Source organism: Terrapene carolina, unplaced genomic scaffold (genome assembly GCF_002925995.2).
Source record: "Terrapene carolina triunguis isolate 2854851 unplaced genomic scaffold, T_m_triunguis-2.0 Scaffold88, whole genome shotgun sequence".
NCBI classification, from domain to species: Eukaryota; Metazoa; Chordata; order Testudines; family Emydidae; genus Terrapene; species Terrapene triunguis.
Window position 1 is genome coordinate 31,884,915 of NW_020664439.1, and position 15,952 is coordinate 31,900,866.

Genomic DNA, 15,952 nt, shown 5'->3' on the forward strand with positions numbered 1-15,952 from the left:
CCCCAGCCCCCTTACCGTGCCACTCAGACCAGCATGTCTGGCTCCGCGCAGCGCCAGACACACTGCTGCATACATGCTGCTGTGCTCCCCCGCAGAGCCACAGCCTCCTTCCTCCCCAGCCCCCAGCACCTGCCTTCCAGATTTGAACACCTCAAAATTCAGGAGTGCTCAAGCTCAGTTTGGGCAGCTGTTACTTCATTTCTCCCAAATCAAATATACTGATCCACTGTAACTTGCTGTAGAAAAAGTAGGATAAAATTGAGCAAGAAATGCTTCCCAGTGGTTATTAGGACTGGAATTGCTATTTTCAACAGCCATTGCCTTTTTGTTTGTTTGTTTGTTTAATAGGAAGACAGTGACATTGCATTGGCAAATTCCCCATAGAAAGAAAGAGTGGAAGAAAAGAATAATAAAAGCACCTCAACTTTTCCTCATTTATGTAGGACAGTCTTATAATATACATCCAGATATCCTACAATCACACAAGCTGAAAATTGTTCCACTTTACTGCAGTTCTGTAACCATATGGGAACTAATCCTGTCTGTGTTCTGTGCACATCCAAAATTCCTGCTGAATGATCTGCCGTGGGAGCGAGTTACCAGTGACCCAGGGCTGCGGCGGAAGGAGGGTGCAGGTGGGGGAGGGGGTGAGAGAGCCCAGGGCTGGGGCGGCAGGAGGTGTGTGTGTGGGGCAATGGTGCGGGGGAATGAGGGAGCCCAGAGCTGGGGCGGCAGGGGGTGTGGGTGGGTGGGTGGGGAGAGCCCAGGGCTGGGGCAGCAGGGGGGTGCGGCGAGGAGCCCAGGGCTGGGACAGGGGGCAGCCAAAAATTTCTTCGCTTGGGGCAGCAAAAAACCTAGAGCCGGCCCTGGCTCCAGGCACCAGCTGAGCAAGCTGGTGCTTGGGGCGGCAGATTGTTCGAGGCGGCGTTCTGCCCAATCCTAGGGCGGCACGGCCGCTTTTTTTTTTTGTTTGTTTTTGTTTTGTTCCGCTCCGGCCGCCCTGTAGCCCTCGCGGCAGGCGGCAGGAGGCGGTGCAGTGGGAGGGGCCGCGTGGCAGCGCCCCTGCCATAGCCCTGGCCGCCCCCTTCTCTCTCCCCCCCCGCCCGCCCCCCCCCCCCCCAAGCCGGTCCCCCTGCACCCGCGCTCCGGCCGCGCCGCAAGTTTTTTGTTGTTTTTTTGCTTGCTTGGGGCGGCCAAAAAGCCAGAGCCGGCCCTGACTACATGTATCTGGAGAAAGGTATTTATTTATGATTCAAAACTGTATCATTTTCTCTGTAACTTCTAGTTGCTGTCTCCTAAATCACCATCACTATTTCTTTACTGGCTTAGAGTTTCTTGAAATGTTACAAAAAAAATCCCAAAACAAACAAACAAAAATAAATAATCACATCACCCTTAATTTGTTGTAGTTGAATTCTTGAAAGTACTCTTACATTTGACCAATATTTGCATAAAGTGGACTTAAAAAAATTATGCTGAATTACTAATTAAACCACTTAGCATGTGCAAATTAAAATGAGAATGTCCTTAAGGAGTAATCCATATCAATGATGATCTTAACCTCTTTTAATTGGATCCTTGGAATTCATTTTATCCCGCAGGTGCCGAACAAATCCTGCTTTTAAGATGATGGCCATGCACACTGTGCATTATACACAATACTCAGAGACACATTCAGAATAATCTGAAACATTCTCTCCAGAGTGAATGGAATGTTAGTCTCACTAAAGATTTTATAGTTTTCAATTTTCTTGCATGGGCTTAAGTAGTCTTCATCTATCCCAGCTTAGTATATTTCAATGTATGCCATCTGTAACTCAATTTCCCTTTCTTCAAAAATTGCTGATGTCTACTTACATGCCAATATCTCTGCAACTGCTTGAAATTTCAACTAAATCTTGGTATCATTTTAAGCTTTAGCCAAAATACTTTGCTTGTTGTTCCTGCAACTTTTGCCAGTCATCTCTTTTCTTTATCTTTCTTTACTTTTCCTTCCTACTTTTAGTGAAGAGACAAAATAATTATGCACTAGGAATTATTTGTTCTTTAATGTAACATATGAACTCTCATATATAGAGAGAAAACAAGGTTACTTTTTGTTTTGTTTGTTTTCATTTGGAGATTTATTTTTATGCTACGTATGATGGCTGTGCTGTAGCAACAACAATAAAGGAAGTAAAAAATAATACATATAATGAGATGCATTAGAAAGACAGATCTTACCCATCCCGTGCCAAGCCTCTGAGTTGCTATACTGTCTTCATTCCTTGCACTCCTTTTATTCAGGAGGAATACATCATGGAGCCATATAGTTGTGGATGCACCTGCATTATCTTTCCCATTCTTTGACCTTGTTTATGGAAATGCCGCAGAAGAGATGTCTGCAAGCACAGAGGAGGGTTGCATCCCCTTGCATGGGATTTCCAAGTGCTATTTCCCATCAGGTCTGCTGAACAGTGCTACTTTCCCTGTTCGGTTGTGGCTAGGGGCCCCCTGCAGACATAAAAAGGGATGGCAGCAAAAATAAGAATAAGAAGGGAACTTCAAAATAAAACTTTCCCAAAATTTTGACGCAGAATATGGAAAAGCCCTATTAGACTCTTTCCATCCATCATCTTCTTCTCCTTACAATATGTTGTAGAGGTTTTGTCCAGGCTCTCTCTCAATATCCCAGTTAATGGGGCTTTATTGTAATGAGCAAGGATGAATTAAGGCATAGGCACTCTAGACCCACACCTACGGCTTCAGTTGCTGGAATCGCATGGTAAAATCAGAATCTCAGCTTTCATTTAAAAAAAAAAAAGATTCTAGTCCTCATGGATGCAAAGAAAAGCCTATAAAGAGGAACCACATATAACTGAGCCTGCAGACAGCCTGAAGCAATAGCTCTGAGAGGAGTGAACTTCCCCATTTATCTGAAACCTGTAGCCACCTCAAGGGGTGGCAGGGTTATAACAGGGGTGCATGGGTGAGTTTTGCTTAAGGCACCAGATTGCCTTAGTTTGGCTGTGACAGTGAGTAGTACTTTACTCTGCACTTAGTCACACTGGTTTCAAAGAGAATACTTGCATGGTAAAATACCAGAACCAGCTGGAGTAATTGCAAAATAATGTGCCATTCATTACAAGATCTAGACCCTAGTGACTCTTTTCCCTCAGTTAATATATATCTATTTTTTCCCTTAAATTTACAGATAGTAATTGCCAGGATCATTTTTCTTTCTTTTTCTTAAAATGACACTACCTGTTCTTTTTGCCAAACTTTCCATATCTCTGCAGATTGTTCCCAAATATTTGTCCATAATAGTAATGGCAGTGTGACTTTAATGGCAGTATTTGTGGAATAAGATGCTACTCAGTAAAATGGTATCAGAAATTGGCCCTGTATGGGAAGGAATAAATGTTTTGTCACCTAGAGCACCAGTTGTCTTCTCTCTCCCCCCCCCCACCCCCCCATGATTAGATCATGCTTTTCCTCAAGAGATAAAAACAAAAGTAAGGTATATTCTTTATTTTCTCCTGCCATTACACAAGGAAGATTGACAGGGAATAGGGAGAGCCTGAAGGTATCATACTGATATTTCACTGCAACATGCAGGGGGAAAATCAAATTAGTCAGTGGCAGAGATTTGGCCTTGGGTTACATTGTCAGAAATTGATATAGCCACACCCAGGGCCACTGAAGGAGAATATCTGCTAAAGAGATGAGGGTGGAGGCAAACACCCCCCATAATATGACTTTTTCTGAGGGGACCCAGAGCCAGCCAGCACAGCAATGAAAGTGGCTCAGGTTGCTGGGAATGTGCTTCAAGGTGACCCATAGAAAGCCTTCACTGGCATGTGTCGTATGGTAATTTAAAACGGCTGGTGCCTGGCAGATTTCCCCCATGGAAATCTCAGGGTAAATCTCAAGGTAAATTTCCCACAAGGCTCAGTGTCTGCTTCTTATGCTACCATACAGGAAGGTGAATTTAACTTAATTTCCCTCTTCATTAGGTCTAGTCAGAGAACATTAGGTGTTAACTAAACCTGGTCCCAAACATGTTAAAATCAATATCTAATCTAACAGGCTTATACAATAATTTAAACACACCTTGATGAAATAGGAACCAAGAATACTATTTTACCTTTTTTTTGTCTGACACATTTCTGTATGTAGGCAGCTCCAGTGGCCCTTAGATTTGCACAGGGGTGGTGGAATAACAGCTACAAACCACCCCAGAAGCTAGAATGGAGGCTGTGGCCTGTGCTAGAGCTCCAGGGACTGCCATTGTGTTGGTTGGCTACAGTTAGTCCAAGTGTCCTCTTTTTCAGAGTTCTCTGCAAGAAGCCCAATTACCATTGTTCTTGGATGGATGATGTGAATTTCACCTTCAGCAAACAGGCATCAGCAGAATTAATCAGCTAAGGTCAGAGAGGTGGAGAATGAACTTTGCCTATGGTATATTCCATTAATGCACACCACAGAGGGAGAATTAAAAAAATTCAGTAACAGAACATTCTTTCTTTTTCAACGGATGAAGAATTTTCCCACATAATGAAAATTAACTTGTCCTTTAACCACTTTGCTAATAGAGATGGAAATCTCTGGGATGCTAAACCAGCTTTCATTAGACAGGTCATCATTAAGGAAACTCGGTGGACCTCAGCCTCGTAGATCGATGAAACTGAGGATTTAAAAAATAAAATAAAATATTTTGAGAAGGTTTTCCATGAGGGATCATCTAATGAAGGCCTAAGAGAGCTCTGAAAAGTAAGTAATCATGATTTACATTTGTATTGTTGTTCTTATTGCAGATGTTTGTATATGCATCCTGAGGCACTGTGGGGTATGTGCGTGTGTTTTATTACTCTAAATAAAGAGATAATAAAATATCCTGAGTGTGCTATATTCAGAACTAAAGAGCATTATTCAGAGACTGACAACAAGGCTGGTTAAGTTTTAGCAGGGCAGTTAAAGAAGTTAGAAAACACAAAAGGAATTTTTAAATTGTAAACAGGCTCTCTGAAACTTTTGCTCCATCTATGAATACTTGCATAGATCTGAATCTCATCAAAACAAAATTAAATTTAAGATATTCTTCTCTAATATCAAGATAAATAAAACATTTCCAAATACACATGTTTTTCCTAGAGGCTTTTCTGAATGAAGTTTTTAGAGTAAATATAAAATTCATTTCAACTAGGCTATTTCTAGAATTCTTTGTGTGGCTTTACTTAGATTTATTACTCTGATAACACACCTTACATTCCTTTCGCAATTGGGTCTTGTCCCTAAAACATGAATTTTTTACATAGTTTGTCCTCTTAAAATAAGGGTTAACTTTGTATCAAGCTGAAATAGTATAAAAAGGAGATATCCAAGTCTAAATAAGACACTCTTAAGTTTGTCTCTTAAGATAAATTCCTTAGAGTTACATTTTTTCTTATGACAATTAACCTTCTATTAAATATTTTGTTAAAAGCACAAATTTTAATTACCAATAAGTGAATATAAATATGTAATGCCGAGTTTTTCTTTCCTGACATTTCTTGTCCTTGGGTGATAAGATAGAAACTTCTTCAAATTCCTTTGATGAACATTAAAATGTTGCAAAGTAACTTGCTAAACATAATATATATATTGTTATATTTCAAGCATCCTGGCTATAACATACTTACAACTATATCTTAATAGTCAATACAGATGCAAACATGTTTGTAACAAACTAATCAAACATTATAATTTTAGTAATAGCATTTTTGGCATCAGTTGGAGGGGTCTCTCTTACACAGGGATGTGATCATTAGGTCAAGAACTGTTCACTGGCTAAAAACTCCACTTAAGAAGGCCAAACCTCTGCCCATGTCTGAGTTAAAATAATGGCTCTGATCAACTGTGCATTTACTCTGTCCCTGCCTTCTGAATTGTTGGGGAGGATACTGTTCCCTTTGAAACCCCATAGTTACCTGGCTCAAGGATTGTTTCTAGGACTTTACACAGGGATATAGTTTCACCCATTTATCAAAAATGAAAGCCGGATAGGATTAGAAGAGCTAATTACCTCCTTCTTGGGTGTATCCGAGTGGAACAAAGAGCCTTTTACCCCATGTAGTGTGCACACACAGGGGGCAGGCATAAACTAGCTCCTAGTACTAAGGGGCACAAATGGAAGGTCAGTAATGCTGACAGCTGTGCTAAGGGCCAAAGGGGTGAATCTTTATCTAAATTAGGCATGGATGAGACTAAGTTCATCCCCACATAATGGAATGTTTTCACCTCCTACAGAGCTACAAAGTACTGAGGGATTCTTTCCCCTGGGCTCAGAAGGCATTATGTCTTTTATAGGCATATTGCCCTCTGCTACTTCTGCTTGGACAGCATGCTTCATCCTCTTCCAAAGCATGAATGAGCTTTGCAAACACATATAATTGAGCCCCAAATATCTTAAGTTGTGAGCATTGTACCTGCACCACTGAAATCTTCCTAGCAAAAAAAAAAGAGAAGAATGCTTGCAAATTTGCTATATTTCCCGCTCTTCAATATACCTCAATCTAAATGCTAATTTTTCCCTTCCATATCACTTTTCTGAGAGTATCTTCATAAAAATTCTATTGGAGGACACTTTCCTTAGGTCTTCTTAAGACATATCAGTTTAACAGACCTAAAGTGTATGCCCTTGATTTTTCTTTTATCTGGCTGATCTCAATGTCAAATAAAGTTTCCAGTAAAATAAAAACATGGAACTATCTTTCCATAATCCATTAGGATTTAATGCTTAGAGTGCATCCAAATGGATGTCACACAGTGGAAGAAACTGGTGTCTTTTGTTTTAATATCACAAGTGCTGCAAAGCAAAGTATAAAGTGAAATAAATCTCATTTGTTTATTCCTTGAATTTAAGATTTTATGGTTTGCTTTTGAAGGTAGGGAGTATTTTTCTATAAGATGGAAAAAATTAGCATTGCAACCTTGTTTTCTTCTGTCACACTTAAGGACGTTCCTAATGTTAACTCCAAAGTGTCAAAATCCCTCTAAAAATTTCTTGCTGCCAACAACATATATTAAATGTTCAGTAAAGCTGGAATTTGCTATGCTATTTAGGCAGATATAAAAAATAAGTTGGTAAAAGGTGCTTTCAATATTCAGGAGAAGGAGCTTATGTCGTAGCACAGTCTAGTTAAACTAAATCCTTATAAAAAGAATATGCATATTTATGAGTTCTCTGAAACCTGGCTGTTTCATTAACATAAAATATACCTTCCAGTATTTAAATGCAAAAAAAATTCCTGAGGTCAGGCAGTGACTCTCCATGTTGATGATATGTTGTTGTTCTATTATTAAAACACTGAGAAAAAACACTTTGTAAAATAAAGAGAGTGTCAGAGCAATGCTAAGTAGCTCATCAGCACGAAAAAGAAAAAGAAAAAAAAAATGGACATTCTAAGAAATTTAGCTTAGTACTGGCACTTAACCACATCCTTTTAGACTGTGAAATTAAATACTTTGCTGAGGTTTTGTTTCCGTTTATTTTACTATTTTAGACTAGCAAGTCCATTACTGCATTTTGCTCCTCATGCTAAAAATCACATCTTCAAAAGTCCATCTTTGTTTTGAAGGAATGTTGCTCCTCTATCCACAAATATGCTATTATTTCCTGTAAATTAGTACAAAACTTATTGTCACAAGGTGCTATTGTTATATATTCACATACTTATTTTACAAATCATTATACCACAGATTCAATATAACTTCTCCATAAGTTGAGATAAAGTTTAGATACCTTGACATTTTGGAGGAATGATGATGCCACCTCTCTGTAAGCCTATATGATGGTGAAGCAACACCAACAGAGCTTTCATATTTCTCTTGTTCATTCAAGAGCAGAGGCAAGCCATTTGGCAAAGATATGGGCTCTGATGAATGAGCTCTTGTAGTTGTACCTGAAGAACGTGGATTTGTTTTAGCTCATTAGGCTCACAGCTGGCTAACATTATTTTGTTGTTATTTTAAAATATGCACTCTGTCACCAGTGAGCTACATTAAGTTAAAGCTCCTGCTTCAGTATAACCTGACAAGGTTGACATTGTTATTCACTGCAGGCTTTGTACTTCTGGAAAATATCTTAAAACATACTTCATGAGAAAGCACAGGTCTAGAGCATGTCAGAACATTTTCAATAACAGGTTTTTTTCCCATCAAAATATGCCACATATGCTAATAAGACAGAAAATATAATAATACCTCCATACAAATCCATGGCATGCCCACATTTTGAAAACGGAGTACAGATCTGGTCATCCCATCTCAAAAAAGATATATTGGAATTGGAAAAGATACAGAGAAGGGCAACAAAAATGATTAGGGACATGGAACAGCTTCCATATGAGGAAAAGTTAAAAAGACTGGGATTTTTCAGCGTGGAAAAGAGATGATTAAGGGGATATAATAGAAGCCTATAAACTCTTGACTGGTGTGAAGAAAGTGAATGACAAAATGTTATTTACTCCTTCACATAACACAAGAACCAGGAGTCACCCAATGAAATTAATAGGCAGCAGGTTTAAAACAAACATAAGGAAGTATTTCTTCACACAACACACAGTCAACCTGTGGAACTCCTTTTCAGGGGATATTAATAATAATAATTAATGGAGATATCCTATCTCCTAGAACTGGAAGGGACCTTGAAAGGTCATTGAGTTCAGCCTCCTGCCTTCACTAGCAGGACCAAGTACTGATTTTGCCCCAGATCCCTAAGTGGCCCCTGCAAGGATTGAACTCACAACTCTGGGTTTAGCAGGCCAATGCTCAAACCACTGAGAAAACTATAACAGGGTTAAAAAAAGGCCCAAATAAGTTCCTGGAGGACAGGTCCATCAATGGCTATTAGTCAGGGATGGAACACCATGCTTTGAGTGTCCCTAGCCTCTGTTTTCTGGGAGTGGAGGAGGGGGATGGATCACTCGATGATGGCCTGTTCTATTCATTCCCTTTGAAGCACTGTCCATTGTCAGAAAACAGGATATTGGGCTAGATCAGGGATTCGCAACCTTTAGCACGCAGCCCATCAGGGAAATCCGCTGGCAGGCCGGGATGGTTTGTTTACCTGCAGCTTCCGCAGATTCAGCCAATCGCAACTCCCACTGGCCGCAGTTCGCTGTTCCAGGCCAATGAGGGCTGCAGTCGGCTGAACTTGCGCACGCTGCAGGTAAACAAACCGGCCCGCCAGTGGATTTCCCTGACGGGCCGCATGCCAAAGGTTGCCAATCCCTGGGCTAGATGGACCATTGGTCTGACTCAATATAGCAGTCATTGTGTTTTTATGTTCTTGTCAAGGCCGAAATATTTTGGTCCCTAGCGGAAAAAAAATTGTATCAAACATTTCAGAACCAAAACCACAAAGGCAAATCATAGAATGTCAGAATTAGAAGGGACCTCAGGAGGTCATCTAGTCCAACCCCCTGCTCCAATCCCCAGACAGATTTTTGCCCCAGATCCCTAAATGGCTCCCTCAGGGATTGAACTCACAACCATGGGTTTAGCAGGCCAATGCTCAAACCACTGAGCTATCCCTCCCCCCCGGGTTGAAAATGCTAAAAGTTTGGGGTTTTTTTTGGTTTCAGATATAAGCCATATTTGAGAAGGATGTTGCCATTATTGTCTTCTTGAGTTTGCTTGCCAATCTTTAATGGAAGATTATTTTGGATACACAATCAAATGGGGTATATTTCCCCATCTGTAAAATGGGTATAATGATACTGACCTCCTCTAAGGTCTACTGATGAGAAGTGCTATATAGGAGTTAGGTGGTATTATAATTTTTAGTTTAATATGAAAGGTTTAAACGTTTCTCTTAAGATTGTAGCCTTTAGAACAGTGTTTCCCAAATAGTGGGTCATGACCCACCAGTGGTTTGCGGGAAGGTTCCAAATGGAAGGGATGTGACAGCAATATTTACGTTTATGCGATGGACCAACTTTTTAGACACCTCAAGCCCTCTTCCACCTCTGCGGTGTCTGTCACTGCCTCCCATGTCACTACCCACCCAGTGCATCTCCCGGAAGTGCTCCCCATGGCACTCTCACTTCTGCTGGCCTGGGGCAGCAGGCAATGGTATGCGGAGTGGGATCCGGGCAGGAGCAGCATGCAGGAAGCAGCTGGAGCCAGCCAGAGGACAGTCAACAGTCTTGTAGCGATTGCAGCCCAATTGTGGGGGGAGAGTGTTGGCTGGGATGCAGGAGGAAACAGGGCTGGGAGAGTAAGATCAAGGGGGTGAGGGGAGCTGACAAGGGGTGTAGGGGCTGGGAAGAGAAGGGGAACAGGGGTCTGGAGAGCTGAGACCAGCTTTTCCACACTGACAGCAATTAAGACCAAAAAATCAACCAATTTCTTGTTGAAAATGATCTCAGACTCTGCATCTCCAAAACTGCCCCAAAGTTAAATATATACAAAGCAACTCAAGGAGGCCCTTCTTATTAATTATGAACAGGTCTTGCAGTGTGGAAAGCACAGTCTGTTGTTCTTTTTTTCTTTCATGTTTGAATTAGTGGCTAATTTTGGTTTAACTGAACACAGTACTGTTGCATGTTGGATACAGTAATGTTTTTATTAAGTTAATCCAAAAATCAGTATTTCTGTTGCACAGATTTATTTATTTTTTTAAAAGTAAATTCTCTCTCTCCCCCGTTCCCTTTTCCTATGTATAGATGTAATGGTCGGTGTCCCAAAAAGACACATGCAGTTGGCGGGGTGTCTTAGTAAAATTTTTGGGAACGACTGCTTTAGAGATTCATGTCTGCTTAAAATGAAAAGAAACAAAACAAAAACAAATGCCCTCATTTACCTGATTTTTCTCTCACCCATTCTGCTTTGGTATCAACAAAGAAAGGTCCTAGCGTGCTTATATCTAATAACACCATATATAGGACTTTTACTTGTACTGTACTGTGCAAACTCTGAAGATGTTATCTGTCTCAAAGAGTTTATTAACCTATAGGCAAATTTTAAAATGTCAATGACAATGTATTTTTGTACTGGTTGAGTTAGAAAATGTCAAAGTGGTTTTTTTACCTATACTTCTCATGAAACCACAGGCGAAGTTCAAAGGTAGCTTAGAATGCTTATTATTCTTATGCAAATTCTTGATATGCAATTTGGTGTGAGCAGGAGAACTAAGAATTGGTACTTTTGCTCAGACTGCTTATCCACCTGCAGGCTAAAGGACTGCACATTTTTAATATGTTCTGGGGCAAACTCTGTTCTGTGTTATAGCTGTGTGAATCTGGGATAATTCCATTAATGCTAATAGAGTTACTGTGGATTTACATCAGTGTAACTGACAACAGAATTTTGTCCATTGATTGTGTTTGTGTGGTGGGGCGGCTGCCCCACCCCCATGCGAGAGGGGGCTAGAGTAGGCTGCGCAGGCCGGCAGCCAATCAGGGCTGAGATTAGAGCCAGCCAATCAGGACTAAGCTGGGCCCTATATAAAGGCTGCACAGAAGAGCAGCAGGCAGTCTGTCCCACACCTTCATGGGGAAAGGTCTGTCTCCAGAGCAGGAGACCAGCACCTTGAACAGAGCACTGCTGGGTAGGCTCGGGGGGAGCATAGAAGGGCTCTGGCCCAATACCTGCCAGACTGTGGGACCTGATAGAAAGGGCCTAGAGGGTGCGAGGGGCCAGAGGGGAAGTGTCCCAGGGACAATTGGAAGGGGAGAGAAGGAAGGCAGAGAGGCTGCTACTAGAGGGTCCCTGGGTTGGGACCCAGAGTTGTGGGTGGGCCTGGGTCCCACCCCTTCACCCTTGTACTGCACCTGACCCCCCAGTAGCGTGGTTGAGACAAACTGCAACCGGCCCTTGAGACAAGGAGCTAGACTTTGGGGGTTGTGGTCGGCCACTGAGGCAGGTGCAAGGACTGTTGCTAACACCGCCCCCACCCCCCGCAAAAGGGGGTAAGGATGGACTAGGGGGCACTGCCAGAGGGCAGTGGCCTGAAACGGACGTCGCCGAGCGGGGAGCAATGCGGGTCCGGACACCAGCAGAGAACAGATGACAGATGGGACACCACCAGCAGAGGGCGCTCCCCATGGACTGAGCTAATTCCTGGAGCGACCAGTGGGAGGCGCCATGGTGGTGAGTCCCAACCCTGTCAGTTTTGTTTTTTAATTAAGAACACACATTTTATATCATGCAGAATTCCAAAGTGGTGCAGGTTGAAGTGAACCCTAAACCTCCATAAGGAAGGATTTTGTAGTTACTCTGCCTAAATAGCTGATGAACCTGCAGTAAAGAGGAACATCTGCATAATTAATGTATATTATTTCTACTAAGCCAAATCCTCAGGAGTATTCTGGACAATAGTTTTGCTGTGTCCCATTGTAGTATAGCCATCAGCCCAGAGGCAAAGCAAAAATATGATTTCTTAAAGTCAATATTCTTCTTAAGCAATGTCCCCACAAGAGGAAGTGAGTCATGAGACAAGGGAGATGTGATGTACTGCATTCTGTAGCAAATAAACACTGACTTCTGCACCCTGGAAACCATGAAGAGCTATTGAAGCCATTAAAGATTGATTTCCAATGCTCTCCATCCTTGCAGAGCTTTTAGTGCTGAAGAATCATGCCTATATATCTGACCAGCACCTGTACACCAGTACATAATAATAAATAATCCTCCATATATGTAAATGATGAAATCATCAGTACCTTTATGAATGGTGTTCAACCAAAAAATCACCATCACTAGGAGGCTGAATGGCTGAGATTTGGTCCCTCACCAAAGCCTCTTACATAAATTAAGTTGTCAAGGGATAAAAGGGAAGGTCCTTTCATGGATTGAGAACTGGTTAAAAGACCGGGAACAAAGGGTACGAATTAATGGTAAATTCTCAGAATGGAGAGGGGTAACTAGTGGTGTTCCCCAAGGGTCAGTCCTCGGACCAATCCTATTCAACTTATTTATAAATGATCTGGAGAAAGGGGTGAACAGTGAGGTGGCAAAGTTTGCAGATGATACTAAACTGCTCAAGATAGTTAAGACCAAAGCAGACTGTGATGAACTTCAAAAAGATCTCACAAAACTAAGTGACTGGGCAACAAAATGGCAAATGAAATTTAATGTGGATAAATGTAAAGTAATGCACATTGGAAAAAATAACCCCAACTGTACATACAAGATGATGGGGGCTAATTTAGCTACAACAAGTCAGGAAAAAGATCTTGGAGTCATCGTGGATAGTTCTCTGAAGATGTCCGCGCAGTGTGCAGAGGCAGTTAAAAAAGCAAACAGGATGTTAGGGATCATTAAAAAGGGGAGAGAAAATAAGACAGAGAATATATTATTGCCCTTATATAAATCGATGGTACGCCCACATCTCGAATACTGCGTACAGATGTGGTCTCCTCATCTAAAAAAAGATATACTGGCACTAGAAAAGGTTCAGAAAAGGGCAACTAAAATGATTAGGGGTTTGGAACGGGTCCCATATGAGGAGAGATTAAAGAGGCTAGGACTCTTCAGCTTGGAAAAGAGAAGACTAAAGGGGGATATGATAGAGGTATATAAAATCATGAGTGATGTGGAGAAAGTGGATAAGGAAAAGTTATTTACTTATTCCCATAATACAAGAACTAGGGGGTCACCAAATGAATTAATAGGCAGCAGGTTTAAAACAAATACAAGGAAGTTCTACTTCACGCAGCACACAGTCAACCTGTGGAACTCCTTACCTGAAGAGGTTGTGAAGGCTAGGACTATAACAGCGTTTAAAAGAGAACTGGATAAATTCATGGTGGTTAAGTCCATTAATGGCTATTAGCCAGGATGGGTAAGGAATGGTGTCCCTGGCCTCTGTTTGTCAGAGGGTGGAGATGGATGGCACAAAAGAGATCTCTTAATCATTGCCTGTTTGTCCACTCCCTCTGGGGCACCTGGCATTGGCCACTGTCGGTAGACAGGATACTGGGCTAGATGGACCTTTGGTCTGACCCGGTACGGCCGTTCTTATGTTCTTAATAGGAGTTAGAGCCTTCACTTCTCTAGCCCGCTGGTGAAGATGGCTCAAATGAAGCTGAAAGGCTTGAACCTGAACAGTGCTAAGCCCTCTGGCCCAGATCCAGCAAAGCACTTAACCACAAACTTACTCTGCAGCCCTTTAATAGCTCCATAGGAGTCAATAGCAGTACTCAAACCTGAAAGTTAGGCATGGGCTTAAGTGCTTTGCTGGATCAGGGCTGGAGCGCTCAGCACTGGGCAGGACTGAGCCACATGGGATTATCTTCTGATAGCTGTTCATGGATTTATGTCAAATGAGTGCTGGTCTCAATCCCCTTCTAGAGAACTAAATCTAGAGAATTGGTATCCATATCATGACTGACGTTACCTTGCAGTTTCAGAAGGAAGGCTAAAGTGTAGGTATTGTATTAGATATCTGCTCTCTGCTAACAGCAGTCTTTTCAGGTCATTATTGAGACACATTTATGGGCTTGTTTGAAAGCTTGCACTACTGCTGTTTGTACTGCATTTTTTTTCTGCAAATAGGTAGACTATCTGTCTGATATAGTCACTAAATTCACTTACATATAATGAAATAAAAAGAATCAATTGGAATTTGATGCTAATAATATTAAATGTGTAGTGTAATGTTCCTAAAGATATTTTATTTCACATAGTGATTTATTTCCATGTCTCTCTCATTCAAAGAGCACATATTGATGCATACTATTCATTTCTAATTAATTTTCAGTAAAATTCAAATGATACACACAATTTATTATGGAATTTAAAAATCAAAATAGTTCACATTCACCTGTGATAGTCCTCTGTTCTCTTAACGGAGTATTTAGAGATGAACATGTAAGATGAAATTTTCAAAAGGATCTAAGTGATTTAGGAGCATACATCCCATTAATTTCAGCAGACATTAGGCACTTTTGAAAATTTTACCATCTGTGTGAAATATGGGTTCACAATGGCATTTTCCATTACAGATAGAATTTTCAAACAATTTAGGCACATATATCCCATTAATTTCAGACAAAGGGTAAAATTTTCAAAAGTGCCTAATGTCAGCTGAAATTAATGGGATGTATGCTCCTAAATCACTTAGATTCTTTTGAAAATTTCATCTGTAATGGAAAATGCCATTGTGAACCCATATTTCACACAGAGGGTAAAATTTTCAAAAGTGCCTAATGTCTTAAGACATTTTCAAAAGTGACTTAGCTACTTAGGCTCCTAAGTCCTACTTCACTTTCAGTGAGGTTCTTGTGAGTTATTGTATGTGCATTTGAAAATGTATCCATGGAGAATTCAATAGGATGTACAAATCCTACTACTGGGTGCTGAAATTGGCATGCAGATTCCTTTTCTCAAAATGTCACTCACATGGCCATGTTTGAAAATTAGCTTTCCCACATTAAAAGTTTGCATCTTATTTGAATGTCATTTAAATCTCCTGTGAATCTAGAAACCTTGGTGATGAGCTCCTTGTAATTATTCATAACACAGACCAGTCTTAATTTTAAAATGGGCCACTGAACTGTAATCACAAAATAGATTCATGTGTGTACACAAATGATATTTACTTGTGAAAATAAAATTACTCTTAAATTTGAATTACATTAGAATTATTTGAATACTATAGGATCCAAAGCATTCAGGATATTGAAGCTTGAATACATCATATTGCTAAAATTTTAAGGCTAAGTAGGATGATGCCTCATCACAGTCCTTTTTAAAAGCACTACGGGTGCCAGTTCTGTAAATGGTATTGACAACCACACTTGAAGCAGGGTCAACCTTAATTCTTAAGTATTTTATGACTTTACAGTAGGAGCCAAGGGTGAGAATTAGTAACCCAACAGAGTAAACAAAGGAATGCTGGATGCTGAATGATTCCATTTTGATCTAGTTTTGGGCTAGCACTAGTTTTGTGGGGACAGACTCAAAAGTCTGATGCTTTTGGGGCCAT